This window comes from Eurypyga helias, unplaced genomic scaffold, assembly GCF_000690775.1.
Source record: "Eurypyga helias isolate BGI_N326 unplaced genomic scaffold, ASM69077v1 scaffold21899, whole genome shotgun sequence".
Lineage (NCBI taxonomy): Eukaryota > Metazoa > Chordata > Aves > Eurypygiformes > Eurypygidae > Eurypyga > Eurypyga helias.
Genome location: NW_010270388.1, coordinates 47,359 through 62,287, shown reverse-complemented (window position 1 = coordinate 62,287; position 14,929 = coordinate 47,359). Strand labels below are relative to the sequence as shown.

The 14,929-nt window shown below is 42.9% G+C and overlaps 1 long non-coding RNA gene across 1 annotated transcript in view; it reads left to right on the top strand.

The window, feature by feature from the left end:
• The first annotated feature begins 5,640 nt into the window (after nucleotides 1–5,640).
• The window catches only part of LOC104514685, a 30,996-nt gene continuing 21,707 nt past the window's right edge, over nucleotides 5,641–14,929 (top strand). The window contains exons 1-2 of the long non-coding RNA XR_727937.1: nucleotides 5,641–5,772; nucleotides 8,481–8,596. This is a non-coding gene — a long non-coding RNA (uncharacterized LOC104514685). The remainder of the gene's footprint in view (nucleotides 5,773–8,480; nucleotides 8,597–14,929) is intronic.

The window sequence follows — 14,929 nt, the reverse complement described above, 5'->3', positions numbered from 1 at the left end:
CAGCTGCGTGTAAGTCAGCCAGTGAACATTTGCTTGTAGCTGCTCTAGTTTTGTTTTTATTGAAGAGCAAGAAGCATAAACATGGGACACGCAGTCTAGAGACTGCTTAAAGGGTTGCACTTGTTCAAAGCGGATATTGAAATGTCAGGGCCTTCCCTGAAATGAACAAGTTGTGCCTTGATTTCCTCACACAAATTGGACCAGGTCATCCAAATCAGCACCGGGCGGGGGGGCGCAGGCGGGGGGAGCTCTCCCACCCTGCCAGTAACTCAGTAACTCCGCGGCGTGGGTAGCCGGTGCAAAGACAGAGGATCCCCAAACGCAAGTAAATGCTCAGCATGAAGACTGATTTTTGTTTGCTTTTATAGCAGGTTATCAAGTTAGTTGCTGAGGTAATGGGCTGCACCTCAATTAAAATCTACCTACCCCCATTGAAGCATTTAATATTTGTGTAAATATTAAACATTTATATGAATATTAAATGCATTTATTTAGAATTGATTCATGTTTACATTTTCCTGCTATCTGAATAAAGATTGCAAATGGAAAGTAATTTACTTATGCAGAAATTCTGCATGCATCGAAGTAATTTGTCTACCAGCAGTGGGTAAACCATCCTCATCCATGTTGCGAGGTCTTAACCATGTCCAAACTCCCATCCTAACTGTGTAAGGGCAACAGTAAGCAGCAGTTCTGCGCTGTACAGTGGGTACTTTGTTCTTGCCTTCCTTATGGAGTTGTTGGATCCATAATGTGAAGGACGCGCTGACTTGTTTTACGATGTACCACATCAGGGAATGCAGTGCATAGTTTTCTGTTAGATTTGGAAAAGTGCAGGCTTTATATTAAAGGTTCATTTCTTTTTCATCGTTCAGCTAGCTCATTTGCACTGTAATGTACTCTCCTATTCCTCCTCCTGGTAGTTACTGCTTTTATACCTATTTTGCAAGCCATATTTTTAGTCTAATCCATACAGCAGTTGTCTAAAATTCCATAGCATTGCTTATTTCTTACCTATAACTCTTAATAAAAAATAGGGCTGTGCCAACCTATTATATCCTTAATAGAATATTCTAATGGTTATTAAATCAATTGACTCTGAATCTCACTTTAATAAATGAGTCAGACAGTATTTTCCAATTACTGTCAGCCGCCACCTTTCCAAAGAGCAGATTATTTTGATTGAATTTTTTAAAGCTGTTCAGCACTTTTTTTTCCTTTTTTTTTTTTCCTCTTTTTTTTTCCCTGAGTAAGAGCAAAGAGCAGTAGCTCTGTTCTGCAGGGAAGGAGAGCCTCTTGGACTGTATCTGACACTCCATTCCATTTCAGATTTATCCCAAATGGAAACTGAAAATGTGACATTTCACCAGCTCTTTATTTATTAATAATATCATACTTTGCACTTCCATAGCACCTTATCAAATTGTTTGCTGAACATGAAGAGCTAGACAGGGGCCAGTGTGTAAACAGAGCCCTTTGCATCCTCTTTCCACATCTGGCACCTTTGCAAGAGCTGCCACACCCTGTCTCTTTCATGCCAGTGGGAGATAAAATACTGGCCATGCTTTTAAATTCTCTATGGAAAGCAGAGCAGGAGCAAAGCCTTGTTCCCTCGGCCTTCTGCAGTGCTGTGGGACCCAAGCAAGCTGGCAGTTGTGTGCCCGGACATGTTATCTTAAACCTTTTTAAAGGCAGATGGCACTGATTCTGGGTCTTCTGTGTACAGCAGATAGTCCTGGACTCTTTTCCAACTCCACTGTCCCAGTTGTATTAAAAGTGTTAAGGGATACTAATTAGGTTAGCCTATTAAAGTAGAAATTAAAAATTAACTCCTCTTTAGTCGGAGGAACACAGGTCATACTGTCATGCCCAAGGTGATAAGAGTAAGTCAGTGTCGGAGTTTGGAACGGAACCCAGCACTCCTAGCTCTCCTGCCAATACTATAACCTTATCTGTCTCCCTTAAATTTAAATCAGGCTGGTCTCACACTCTTGAATTCAAGGACTGGAACCTTGCCCTTTGTTCCGAGGATGTAGTGCAGAGCAAGTGATGTGCACAAAATGGGTGAAAAAGAGTGTGAGGGCAGGGGTTTATAACTCCCTGAACAGTGGCACTTGGGAAAAAACTTATTCTATTAGTTATACAAATGTAGTCGTATTTTAAATGTGGTCTTTAGAACTAGGAGACTAAAAACATTTTATTTTTAAGAGAAAGCTTAGATTCTGCACAAATTGATGTCTCTTGCCTGGGGAAGTTTCCTATCTGCCCCAGGCTAGTGGTTGAGGGGATTTTTCAAATCCTGTTTATGAGCCTTTAGGAAAATTGGATTTGCAACATACAGTAATCAAAGTGGTTTTGATGTTCGTGACCAGGAGATCGCCTCGGATCTGACTGATATGGGAAATTCAATAGGGTCACATTTAATGGGGTTCAGTTCTTCTTGAACAAGTACAAATACTGTGTAACTAAAATTAGTTCTGCTTTAGTATCAGGAGTGCATTCCTTTCTTCCTACTTTCTCCTTATTAGCTAAGGTAGTGGAAAGGGAAAAACGCCTTCTCTGTCTTCTGTAGCTCCATATGAAAATATTTCTTTTTACGAAGTCTTTCTCCCTTGGAATGTTTGAAGAACTCCCCGTTCAGTGTTCCCATGCTCAAGAATGATTAGCGTGGTTCATTTACACTTTGCCAACAGTAACTCTGCGATTTGAGAATTGGCATTGATTATCTTCACCTTGACATGTGGAAGATCCTGAGATGGAGCTCCCTTTGTCCTAATTGCTTTGACTGTGTGTATCAGCACAAACAGTTTGATGAAGAAACTTCACCCTTCAGGCTTTCCAGCCCATAATTACCCTTTGTGGGGACATGCACCATCTTCAGAACTCTCTGGTAATGACTGTGTCAAGGATATGGATGTAGGAGAAATGACCATGTGTGGCAGTCTGTACCTTCCTTGGAATTGATTTGCAAGTTCAGGGAAGAGAAGGCATTTATATATGGTTTGTTGAGCCTTCCTCCTCTTTTCAGTACACTCTTGTGCGTCTTTGCCCGCAGCTGTGGGTTGCTGCCCGTTGGGAGAGCGTGCTATGCAGCCTGCCTCGCAGGATGCAGCGTTTCTCTTAGATGGACGGACTGGTGCGTGCCAGGTTCTCTTCCCTCACGCTCCCTCGGTGATGCTTGCGCAAGCCACACTTGTCTTGTCTCAGCAGTAGCCAAAGCAGAACACACTGAAAGGGTTTGTCAGTGATGGTGGAAACCCCAAAACTCCAGGTGACTCTTGAGAATCTACTAGAATTGTCCCTGCTAAGGCAATAGTTAGCATGTATTTGATAAATGGTTGCCAATTTATCTATGAAGAATTACGAAAGGTGTCGCCTACCTGATGAGAAGGTGTCACCTACCCTAATCTGCACCAGGGAGTCCTTTGCACAGAGCGTGTTCAGCCAATGGTACCTGACCACCAGTGCATCTGGCGGGGGTGGGGACATGTACCTCAGCAGCCTGTGCTCCGCTGCCTCGGTTCTCATCTCTCCAGAGAGGCCGTGGTGGCAGAACATCTGAGATTGACCCAGGCCTTTGCCCGAGGTTGTGCTGGTGGCCGTCCTCAGCGGATCCAGCTATAAACTCTGCCTGGTCAGGCGGGCTGGGAGTCAGAAGCAGCAGAATTCTTCTGTCTGATGTGGGTAACAGAGACAGGCACCTCGGTGGCAACAGTGTGTGGGCACGGGATGGCCGGGACCACCGACCGCTATTTCAGCTGACTCCCAGAGCAGGCCTACCATGTCTCACCCCCCGGTAGCTCCTCGGCGTGTGGGATAGGCAGGAATGTAGAACCATGGCTCTAAGGGTGACAGGACAGTTAAGAAAATGGCCACTTGCTCATGTGTCCATTTTAAAGAGCCAAAATGAGGTTCTAGTTTCTTCTCACCGTCATTTCATGGAAAGCAGGGTTTACCGTGAAAGGCAACGAAGGCGCCGTGTTCAGCAGAGAGAGCTCCTCAGTTAAGGCCTGTTGTTGGGGCAGAAACTCTTGCAGTCAGCATATTTTTACCTGCTTGCTCCAAAGGAGACATCTCGCCACCCCACCCGGATTTTGTGTAAATCCTTTGGCTTCGTTGGGTTCTGTCTGCCTCTTACCTTCTCATTATAAAGAGCTGTGACACCTCATAGACAACCGGCCGAAGGTCCTTTTCAGTAGTCCCGCCTGCAGAACGGCCACCGCTGCCGGGCTCAGCTCCTGCCATCCAAAGCCCACATATTCCCACCCTTTGCTCAAGGTGCCACGACTTGCGCGAAGGCTAAATTTAGCTTTCGGACTAAGGAGAAATGAAAGCTGAGGGCTACCACTGAGATTTTTTCAATTCTGCTAAGCTGCTAAGGATCATTTTGAGAGGGTGTGCAGCCCCCGCTCAGCTACACGAGCACCCTGTCACGTGTTCCTAACGTGGGTGGGGGGGGTTGTTGTGCACGGTACGAAACCTTGTTTCCGCCGTCACCATCTACGGCACCTGACAAGGGCGAGCGTCCGTCATTGCGGTCACTAATCACTGCAGGCAGCGCTGCCTTCGCCAGGAGGTGTTCGGGGTGGGCAGGGCGCTCTCCTAAATCACCCCTTTCCACCCGAGAAACGGCGGGGAGCTGTGCCAGTCGCCGAGCGTTTTATTCCCACTTGGTTTTTATTAATCAGATACAGTATTTACCTGCGAGATCAATGCTACTCGTGTAGCACACCGGTGACATACAGAAGGACCTTTTCTAAGCGGCGCTGTGGGAATTGAGGCCTCTGCAGCAGGGCTGGAAGCCACTTCTTACCTAGCAACTGTTTCTAAGTAGGACAGCCGTTGAGTGCCCTCATGGCGGAGTGGATGAATCCTGCAGCACCCTCAGGAAGGGAACCTGGTGCCAGGCACCAGCCGGCCTTCGGGAGGACAATGGGAGGAAGCAGAGGAACAAGCGGCGGGGAGTGGGAAGGGTTTTAAAGCGGCAGGACCTTGACGGGAAAGCTGCGTCAGGAGGCACAGGGGGACTTTTCTGAGCTGTGAAGAGGAGAAATGCAAATAAAGAGGGGGAAAAAAAAATCTAGGATTGTCAGAAAGGGAGCTGGGAAACCTTGTGGCTTTCAAAAGGTTTTGTGTATGCCCCTGGGACTGGAAACGTGGAGCAGCAGTGATGTGAGGGTATAAACTATCTCCCCTCTCATGCTGGTTACGAAAAACTGTACATCAGTCAGAGTGCCAAAACTGTGTGCGTTCACAGTTCTTACCTGTGGTAGACAGGACGATGTGTGATCAGCGTTTCATTGCTCACGCGCTGGTTTGCAAATGTGCTCGGTTGTGATCGGGTGACTCTGCTAAGAGATGATGTTTCTGGTCCCACTCATCGTTTCGTAAAGTCTAATGCTCTGCATTCCTGTTCGGTGGTAATTGTATGTGGAAAATCTGCTTTTAACGTCCAGTTAAGCTTTGTACATTCTGAAACCTACCAAGTAAGAGAACACTTCAGCGGCTGTAGGTGCTGAGGGACATCTCGTTTCCTGAGCTTAAGAAAACCAAAAGTCTCTTCAGTTCACAGGCAGCGTTGGACTTGCTCTTTGGTAAGGGCTGTGGTGAATTTCACTTTTCCTTTGATTTCTCCCGCAGATGAAGGACTGAACCACGAATGCAAACTCTGCAATCAGACGTTCGACTCTCCTGCCAAACTTCAGTGCCACCTGATAGAGCACAGCTTTGAAGGCATGGGGGGCACCTTCAAATGTCCGGTGTGCTTTACAGGTAGGAGGCGATCCCTGCTTGTCCCAGTCATGCCCTCAGCTTGCGTGTGCAGAACTCCACGTACAGCTGTGTTACGTGCTGGCTTTAGGTCAGCTTTAGGAGGGAACATTACATTTGTGCTCATTAGTAATACTGATTAGAAATCGTTTAGAAAGCTGAGATTCTTGGAAGGTCAGGCATCCATCTGTAAGAAATGCATTTCAAGCTCTTCTGTTGGAAATTTTTCTTACAACTACAGAAGTGATAGCCAGTTACTTTCACAGTATCACGTTCCTCACCTTCATGTTCCAAACTCGCCGAGGTTAAAACTGCCCTTGAATTTGTGCTTTAAAGCTACAGCTGTTTCATCTAAACTGATATAACTCAGAGCAGAACTTGGCCCCACAGGCAAGGGCTGCTAGGCAAAGCCTGTGCAGCAACATTCTCCTCTGCTCGGGGAAGAAAGCCCACTTGCGTGTGTTTGTTGGCTTGTGGTGAGAAGAAACACCCTTGTAATGTGCTTTAGAAAGCAAACCATGCTGTCTTGCCACAAGTCAAGCTCTGCTTTCCCCTGACACAAGTCCAAGTGTGGACTAATCCACCCCAAGTCAGTGGTGTTATTCAGTAGTAAAACCCAAGTGAGAAAATAACTTGACCCAGTAGGGCTAAGCACTGCAGTGTTTGGGCCATAATGAGGAACAGAAAAATGCTGTTCTTGGAAATGAAAACACATTAAATGGATGCCTACAGAGTTGTTGTGAGTTTTTTTAAGGACTTCTTAATAGAACATTTCATAAACTGATAACCTAAAACATAAGTGTTAATATGTAGCATACATGCCCAATTTTGCTTTACAAGATGAAAATCAAAGATAATCACAAACATGACAAAACACACTTTGGGTATTCTCGCATCAATGGCATGCTAATTCTGGAAGCCATTCAAGTTTTCTGTTCTCCATTAATGAGAGTGAAGGATTTTCATTGATAGGCAAATAGACCCTTTAATACCTTCATTTTACTTCTCTTTGTTTGGCAGCTCCCCTCCCAATAAAACCTAAGTGTGCGCTACAGAGGAAAATTAAAGTTGAATTTTTCATCTCTCAGATACAGTGGCTGGTGATGATTATTACCTCACTGTGTTCAGGTTTCACACATTTCTGTGGGTTATAAAATTAAAAAAACTACGTTGTTCATCTTCGCTGCACAGCTTGTCATGTCTGAGCGTGGCTAGTCGTGCCGTAAACAGTTCGCCTGTTAAGTGTCTGTGTTCAATACTTCTTCCAGTTAGGCATTTTTGTTGTGGTTTGGGCTGGTTTTTTTTGTTTATTTACTTGTTTTATTACTGATTCCACTATTTTTTCCCCTTGTCTTTGTGTACACATTATGAGGTGATCTTTTTTTAGTATAGTGCCATGGGGTTTTGATTTCCAAGTTTGAGGAGGTTGTAAAAGCAGTATAAAAACTTGCACATGTAAGGAGTACCCACTGACGGTTCTCCTTGTGCGCAAGATCCGTGATAAAACTAATCCTTTAATGTTGGAGCCAGTAGCCTTGTAAAATGTGTTAAAGAGTATGGAGATAAGTCGATTCCAATCTCTGTGAAACACTTTTTCCTTTTTGCTGATGGGGTAAATAGACACCGAGCATTAATCATAAACAATGGTGTTTTATTAGCAATATGCCATTAAATTATTTCAGCATGTCTTGCTAGAATATTAACAAGAAGTAAAAATCACCAATGTAAGTTTTATATGGAAAATAGAATCTGATTTTTTTTTTTCCAGGGTAATGAGAAATGTGATTAAAATGTATGACTCACAAGAACAATATTCTGATGTTTTTTGTTGCTTTGCAATTAGAATAATTTTAATGATTAGGAATGGAGTCAAAGTCAAATGCCAGCATCTTTAATAAATCCTTTCCTTGCCTATACAGATTAATATTGTAGATGCAAACTTTTTAGGTCACAGTGCACCAGGCATCCATCAGAAGTCAGTGCTGCCAACCCAAACACTGCCTCTGGCATATACAATTTAATTATTAATAGTATGTCTCCTAGGTAAACTGTTACACAGTCTTAGGGCCTTGTTTTGTAGTCATTAAAATTGAACATGTTTATATTATTGAAACCCTTGCATTCAGTGTGTAGGCAGAGTTGATCTTAAAGTATCCAAAGAGAATTTACCTGCAGTTCTGTTTCACATTTATAGACATTGCCCCAGTGTAGCTGTGGGATACAATATTTAGCATTAACACATTTAAATACAGAGCTGTTTGTTAGCTTTAACTTTAGGCACACAGAGTAAACAGGACTTCAGAATCTATGCTTTTCAAACCTGTTGGTTGCTAGGAAATAAGTTTTGTGTATATTCAATCCAAGTGCAGTAAGCATGAAGAAATAATTCTGAAGAGAAAATGGCATTTTTAAATTCTTTACATTTGAAGCCTTCATTGGTTGACTTGTTAGGGTATGTTTGGGTTTTTTTTAGGCTTTCGGTTTTTTAAACCAGGCATCTGTTTCAATTCATTCATTTTAGAAGGGTCATGCTTTGTAGATGTGTGGTGTTCATTGGTACCCGTTAGAGCAACATTGTAATGTGGAATCAGAGTGCGCCAGCCTAACCTTACCTCTTGGAGTTGCTGAGTGTTAATAGGAGATTGTTTATAAAAAACTCTTCACTTGAAATATCAAATAATGAAAAGCTTGTTGTTTGTCTAATATTGCAGTGTTTGTCCAAGCAAACAAGTTGCAGCAGCATATTTTCTCAGCCCATGGACAAGAGGACAAGATCTATGACTGCACACAGTGTCCACAGAAGTTCTTCTTCCAAACAGAGCTGCAGGTACCACACTTGTTATCTGAGGGTTACAATAGCATTATGTATTTGATAACTGACTTCAGAGCTTTCCTTGCCATGACCTCCTCTGACACATACTCATCATCAGGGTGGGAATGAGGGAAGGACAAGAGAAATTGCAGGTGATTCAACCCATGCGGCTTCAAAAAGGTGCCGGCAGAAAGCTGCTTGGTACAGACCTGAATTTGCGAGCCACCTTTGGATTCTTGCTCTGTCGGTTGTTGCAGCTCAAGATATTCTTGAGGGGAGAGAAATGGGCATCCTGTTTTTCTGTTTGATATCCATAAAACATTTACTCAAGCAGTGAAATGGAAAATAAGTCATAGAATCATGGACTACCAGGTTGGAAGAGACCTCACGGATCATCTGGTCCAACCTTTCTTGGCAAAAGCACGGTCTAGACAAGTGTATTCTTGCGTCTAAATGTGGAAAGCTAAGCACTGAAGTAGGAGTGTAGGGATGCGGGAAACGGGGGGAGGGGGGAAGCAGACAAAATATATCTTGGTTTGCCTGCTGGCCATTTTCCATAAATACTAACTTGGGGTGTGGTGGGGGAGTGCAGCGGTAGAGTCAAATGTCTTCTTATGTGCTGTTTTCAGGTTTGTAATGATACTGTTTACTAATGGTTAACAAAAGGAGAGAGAGGAAGAAGTAAATGTTGAACAAGATCTGAAAACCATTTTGGATGAAGGGATTATTTAGTATGTATTAACATTCTGCGCTGCTTGTCTTGCAGTGAGCAGTGGTGGTGTGTTATGCCTGATGCAGCGTTACACTTTGAGAAAGCAGCAGCAGATTGTTTCTAAATTATTTTAGTTTATATTGAAGCATTGAGATAGGTTGACAGAGGAGACATTTTCTGGGTCTTTGATGGTCTGTAGGAATGGAACAAGAATTATTTGTATAGTACAGCCTTTCCTATAACATCCGCCATGTGATTTCGATTTGGAATGAAGAGATTTTACAGCACTGAAGGTTTTTCAGTAGTTTTTTGTAGCATGGGCCCTCATCTCTAAGTCCTTTGACTGAGGTGTCCAAAATTAATTTTGCTGTGGACGAGAGCTGGATTTCATCTCGTCAACAGAGACAAAAGGCTAGTGAGGCATGTGCACACATATGCCCATTTAGTATTTCACTTACTGAAACTTTTACATGCTGAAAACCTGATATTAATGTTTAGCATGACAATTTGAAATATTTCTTTTGAGAAAAAAGAAGTCAGTGTTTAAACCACACATGAATTCATTGTGTGCAACATTGGTATTTATATCAATTGTACTGCATTTTCTTTTCCCTGGTTTCTTTCTGCATGAAAACAATAGGGAATAAAGCCTTTCTGATAGACTTCCCTGCCTCTTTCTCAGTGGACCCTGGAATGTTACAGCATATCTGTAACATTCCACGGGGCCTGTGCTGTATCTCTCTCCTATTTTTATTAGATCCAATCCTCTTTCTTTTACTGTCCATAGCAGGTACTGCTAGCAAGCTCTGACCCAAAGTGAAAGAGGAGGACGAGGAGAAGTAAATAAAAAGTTGGGCGTTTTGAGAAAAAGACAGTCATACACAGTGATGGACAGGAAGAGGCAAGATTGAGTTTTGAAGTCAGAAAATGGTCTGGGTTGTGTAGAAAGTTACAGGACTTGTGGGAAAAATAAAGGAGAATCTGAGTGGAATGAGGGAAGGTCAGAAACTAATTTTGTTGTATGTGTTTCTTTCACAGCATGGGTTTTTTGGAATCATTTTATGTGCTTTTTTGGTCGAAATACTTGCTGGGATTTTTTGCAAAGTGTTTCCAATAAGGTGAAATTGCTATTTTTGGGGGAAAAAGTACTTAAATATTTTTGGCTTAGTGATATTCACAAATTCTGTTGTTCATCACTGGTTAATCAAAATAAGGAAGTAGGGGGTAGTAGGGACATGAGTAGCTTCTGGAAACAGAAAGGAGAGATTTTTAGGGAAGAAAGACCAGAAGGGGAAAAAAAAAAAACCAACCCAAATCTCAGCAAGAGAGAAGGTGCAAGTATGCAGAACACAATTATGAACAGAAAGAAACAAAAACAAGAGGATAGAAATAAGTTTTAACAGCAGAATTTGAACAGGATTTTAAAAAGGCAGGATGGGTAAATGGATTCTAAAATGCAGTCTGCAGAGATCCAGGTGTAGCTGTGACGTGTGCAATCACCTCCTTACTAGACTGTCCCCTCCTAAAATACGTTCTCGTTTTAAAATACATGGATTCCCAAGCAGCTGCCTTCAGCTTTTTATTATAATAAAAGCACATATTTTTCTACTCAAAATTCATCCCTGCCCACGACTGAGGGCAAGATTTTGCTCCCTCCTTCTAAGCCTGGTTCATTAAAACTTCAGCATAACCGAGGCACCTGTTTTTTTAGTGAAGGGCACAAAAGGATGTCACTACAGAGAGGCAAATTACGCTCCACATTGGCTAGGTGACAATCAGTGTATTGGTTGTTCCGTGCTGCAGAAGGCTCTTAAGAGACCACATCTCCATACCCTTAGAGACGGCCTCTCTCTGGCTTATCTACACTTGCAAAAGGGAAAAGGTATTCATTTTCTTATTCACTTAATTCATTGTGTTTATTATTTGAATTAACATGGGTAGCCCCACCACAGTTGAGAACGCATTATGCTTTTTTACAAAATGCGGTACCATCATTCCATCTGCATTTATTTGTCAGGATCACTGGCTTTCTGCTCCTACCTCCAGTTATCTACCCAGGCCAGTGAAGAGGTAGCAGAGCACTTAGGCAGAGCAGTAGCTACTGACCTTTGGAGTCTGCTTTTGCTGAAAATACATTGATCTCGAGTCCATGCTCCTTTAAAACCTATTCTAGGAGGCATCGCTTTGTTCAGGCTGTCTACCAGCTGAAGCAGCAGAGTCTTTGGCAACTAGCCTCTGGGTTATGTTTCTCTATCCTTTCACATTACTGTGGTTTGTGTTGGGGCTTGCAGCCTAACAGTCAGTTTATTCCTTCTATCAGGAACGGTTCCTTGCTTTTAATTTAAACATGCATCAGAAGTGCGTCTCCCACGCACGAGAGATGCTAATCATCTCAGATTAGAAGCCACGGACAGCACTCATGGCTGTAGGGCAGATAAGAACATGAACAAGGTAGAGCAGAACACAGTAGCACAGAAGCCCTATCCACGCATCTAGTACAGCTGATAATTAAAGGGAATTAATTCAAGGATACAGAAAATAGTGCATTGGAATGATGCTTAACTTGGTGTTTGGCCCAGTGAGATTCTTTGCTTAGCATTTCCTGACTCCTGTTCCAGGAAGAGTGGGCTGTAGGAACATAAGAATCCCCACATACTATGTTCATCTTATCTTGAGGAAGTTACTATGCTCTCGTTACTAATCTACGCAATGCAAAAAACCAAGTAGAATTCTCTAGAGGTTTCAATTATTCCACTCCAGACCCCTGTTAGGAATGCAAGGCAATCCCATAGGATCACGTTCTGCTGCGAGCAGAGAGTAAATGACCAGTCCTGAAAATCAAACGTGCAATGTATTACTCAACCTTTAAGGTGAAATAATGAGATTTTACAGGATTTTTCTCTTTGCTTTAAGATCATCTTCACAGCTCACTTTCCTCCCACCTTTCACACTTCCTTTAAATGGCTTTGTGCTCCATAGCTATTGACCCAGCTTTAAATTTTTGGAATGCTTCCTCCGTATGAAGGAAGCAAATTGAAACCTTCTGTAACAGTTAGAAGTGTACGTTTTAAGAGCATTCTGAGTTGTGAATTTTCATGCTTACATGTTCAAAAAGCTATATGGTGTATTTACGCTTCTGAAATGGGGTTAAAAATATAGGTCCCTAAAAATGGGTTTTTTTTAGAATAGAAAGCTTTTAATAAGACATGCTTAATACAATAAGGGCTTTTCAGAAACCGGCTTGTAACAATCTATAAAATCAGAAATATATTCTTTCTAGCTATCAGATCAGGAAGCTGCAAGGTAGGTGTATTTATAGGGTGCTTAGATGTCTTTCCACAGCGGAAACTCTTCTCACTTAACACCTGGGGCATGACCATACAGGTGTCTGTGTAGTGTGGATATAACTAAACCACCCTTCTCCATCCATCATCCATAATACTCAACTTTTAATTAATAAGGAAGCAAAGAAACTTACTGTTAATTTCACTTAATATTGAATTTTCATTAAAATATGATAATTTGTACCTATTAAAACTTCCCTTTATTGTCCTCATGCTATTTCCAGTGCCTGATTCTTTTGCCACAGTCTTTGGACTTAGGTTTAAGGTGTTTGAACGGGTGTTTGTGCTTGCCCTGTTCCTAATGAGGAATAGCAATTCCTTTCCTGTTCCCAGTCCTAGTGTTACTTCTACAGCCAGCACAACACATTGTGGTATTCATGGAGAGAACTGAGACACTCTTGTGGAGTGATACCCAAGTGAATGCATTCATTTTAGATTTTTTTTAGATGTTACTGGGTCAGAGAGGTACCAATATCCAGTAGAGTTGCTGAATAACTGTACAGGTTTTATCAGTGTTTATCAGTGATGACAGTGAGTTCTGAATATCTGAAGATGATGCTAGCCAAGATTACATGGCCTCTCAAGACCATTTTGCCCAGTACAAAAATTCTATCTCTTTTTAGTGAATTAGACCATTTACTTAACATTTTGTGACTAATAATTAGTTGCCCCTGGGGTAGTTAAGTGTCCCAGCTTTACAGTCATGAAAACTAGGGCAAGAAATAATTGGATCAGGGGTTGCTTCCCATCCTGTTCAAAAGGGACCTGGCCCGAGTGATTCACGCCCTTGCTGCTTCCCGTCTGGACTCCATCAGCGCAGAATACCTGGGCATGCAGCCATCAGTCCGTAGGACGTTCCAGCTAGTGCAGAGAGCTGCAGCACTGTTCCTCAGTAGCAAGGGAGACCAGGAGCATATTCAACCTGCTCTCTTGCTGTCTACACTGCCTTCCTACATTTGTCCAGTTGTGCTCGAAGACTCAGTCCGTAGTATTCTTGGTGGACTGGGTCCAGCACACCTCGGAGGTCACCTGAATAGTTCTTCCCACTCGGTAACAAAGCAGCAGCTGACAGCCCTTGTTAGCGAGTGTCTTCATTCAAGGGCTGAAGCTTGTTTGCACAGGAGCTAGAACTTTCTCACAGACTGGCCTGGGAGTGTAGAACAGAATTCCACAGCAGTTAAGTATTGCCATGAATGTCCTCAACTTAGGCTTTTAAGAGTAGGGTGGTAGGGTGCACCTAGATGTGCCAGAGGCTCCTTTCTCGCACATAACCACATACCTGCATGTAGATTTCTAAACCATCCCCAAAACCCCAACCCACAACAACAGAGCTCTTCCAAAATGAAATACACAGTTCCTTCCCCAGGGAAAGGATGAAAGAGAGAATGAAGCACTCATAGCAGATGTTACTCATGTCGCTTAAAACAGCAGGAGAACATTCTCAGCTCCCGGTGCAAGCAGCTGAAGCAGAGCGGGGCAGCGGCAGCATAGAAGAGTCTCCAGAAGTTTTATATAGCTTTACGTGCGTCCCTCTCGGGATGTCCAGTTTTAACATGTTCATGTTCCAAAGTTAGCACTGTTGAAACTGATCTTCCAGTTTCTTTCCCATTTCTTCAAGGGTTAAGCTTTCCAAAGATCTCTGTATTGTAAAATGCTCCCAAAGATCTCAACATTCTAAAACGGCCTTTAAAATACTCCTGACCAGAGCCGGAGCAGAACTAAGCAAGCTGTAGGCTATTTCCAGAACTTAAAGACTTGACTGGGCTTTTAGTGGAAAAAGTGGCAGAGCTGGGATTCAAGCACTGTATTCTCTCATTTGGGGGTCAGCTAGAGAAAACTGCTAATTAACCTGGGCTGGGGGTGTCTCCTTGTGACAGGCCTTCTGGGGGCCAGCTGGGAAAGAGATTGATGTGGGAGTAGCATGAGCCATAGCAGCAGTGGCACCACTACCTCCATATAGGTTTGTTTTGCAAAGGCCCCCACAGTAGTCGAGTCTGTGCATCATGCAGGTCCCAACGGCAAGCCTTCCATGACAGCAGGAGACCATGAATAATTTATACTCTTTACACAAAAACAGGGACAAAACTTCTAAACCTGCAGGTAAAGTTAGATTTTCAAGGATGTTTTCTTCACAAAGAAAAAGCCTCAAAACATTTTTTTTTAAAGTGAAATTAGAGATTAGCTCTGGCATTTCTAGGTCCCCAAACTCTTAGGGTGCAGAGTGGAACATAGATGCTGGCTTTCTAGGCCCCAAAGGCCAGGAGCCAGCAGGGAATATCTTTGTCAGCCCTT